Consider the following 2,115-nt stretch of genomic DNA (forward strand, 5'->3'; position numbering starts at 1 on the left):
ATTCCAAAAACGTGCATCAATTGTACATTTTATCTGCAGAGTGACATTCTTTTCTAGTGAATTGGTTCGTTGGAAAATTAGTAGGAAAAACATATTCTATGGCATAAATTTTTGGCTTAAGTCATCCACGACTCCTTAAAGTTGTCCGCATATTTTATTTAGACATCTTAACTAGGACTATTACCTATTGAACACTTAAATTGCTCAAAAAATGTACCTATTATACACAAAATGTTGATATGGCAAAAGAAGTGTTTTTCACTTTCTTTGGGAGCGTGAAATTTTTTGAAATACTGTTTTATTTTTATTTTTTCCAAAAAAACTTCTACTTTTTCTTCTTTAATTGACACTTGACATTTAAATAAATTAAAATAATTTTTTTATATTTTTAAAAATAACAATTCTTAATCCAAAAAAAGAAAGAGCACCCCTACCCCTTCAAGTCATCTTCTTCCCCAAATTTAAATTTTCAAAAACAACTATAGAATCTCCATTTTTTATTTTTGTTTTCTATTTCTTTTCAATATTCATAAAAAAAAAAAAAACGGAATCAAGTAACTGAATTTGAAAGAAAAATAACGAAAGCAGATTTTTGAACGTTGGGATGAAAAAAGTAAGTCGAGTACGTTCCATCTCCATTTCCAGTCACCTTCAAATAAATATCACCATTCAAATAAAATTGTAAACCCGCTAAACTTATCAAAAAAAATATCAAATAATTTGATAAAATTAATTTAGGTCCTCTTGATTTCTCCTTGCAATCGATTTCAAGGTGATTAACCATTGGCAAACTTCCTTTCATCATCACTCTTATACTGACTTTTTGAATATCTTTCTCTATCACGTATTGGGAATGAAAAATATTTTTTGATAAAATTAATTTCTTTTTCTTTGCAATCGATTTCCAGATGAGTAACCATTGACAAACTTCTTCATGATTATTGTATCAGTCTCTTTGAATATCTTTCTCTCTCACGTATTAGGAATAAAAAATAATTTAAAAAAAAAAACTGAATCTGCAAGTAATTTGCAGTGAAGTTGGTTTATGTGGTTTGAGAAAAAAATTGTTGCGAAGAAGATGAAGAAGAAAGGGGGTTGGGTAGGGTGGGGTTGAGTAAAATGTGTTGTCATTTCATTTATTTTTTTAATTAAAAAATAGATATTTAATTTATTTGAAATAATTTTCATTCTTTTTAACATTAAAAAAAATTATAGTTGTTGGGGTCAAGTGACACATGTTATCTTTTAATTAGTCATTTTTGCCACATCATAGCAAGTGTATTACACACACTTTACTTTTTTTTACTGATTTTCGAAAAAGGTCTAAAAGGAACGGGTTTTGGCTAGATAAAAGTGTTCAATAGGTAATAGTCCTAGTTGAGGTGTCTAAATGAATTATGCGGACAACTTTAAGGGGTCGCAGATGACTTAAGTCTAAATTTTTTCATTTATTCATGATGGGAAAAAATTTAGGGGTGTCAAATGGGCGAGTTGAGTTGAAATTAAAGATATTAAAATGGGTTAAAATAGAAATTGGGTTGGGTCCTGACCCGCCCAAGTTTACTTTGGGCTTAATGGGCTTAGAAACGGGTTGGGTCTTGACCCGCCCAATCTGACTCGCTTGACTCAATGATTTTTAGGTAAACAACACAAATACCACTAGTTTAGGAGCTAATTACCTTCCTTCCCATGAGTTTGCAATATTACCAATCCTACCATAACTCGCACATGGATACATATACATGTATCTCGGACACATGTTAATCAGATACATATAGTTAAGAGTATTTAAATAAGGAATGTAATTGAAAGACATAAATTAAGGAGGAAATCACACGTATAACAATTTTGGAATATTTGCAACCCCTAAATTATGTGTATCTGATTTGTTTATTCGGTGTATCTGAATTATTCTTTTATATATATGATGTGTCTTCTATGTATCTAATATATACGTAATAATAAGATGTATCTAATATATTCATTCCGTGTATTTAGAATATTCTTCTATTAATTTGATAGAATGTTTTTTTGTATGTATTTGATATGTACTTAATGATTAGATAATATATTCGATCTGTTTATTTTGTGTATCTGAACTGTTTTTCTATGTAT

Source organism: Solanum tuberosum, unplaced genomic scaffold (assembly GCF_000226075.1).
Source record: "Solanum tuberosum cultivar DM 1-3 516 R44 unplaced genomic scaffold, SolTub_3.0 scf00473, whole genome shotgun sequence".
Classification (NCBI taxonomy): domain Eukaryota; kingdom Viridiplantae; phylum Streptophyta; class Magnoliopsida; order Solanales; family Solanaceae; genus Solanum; species Solanum tuberosum.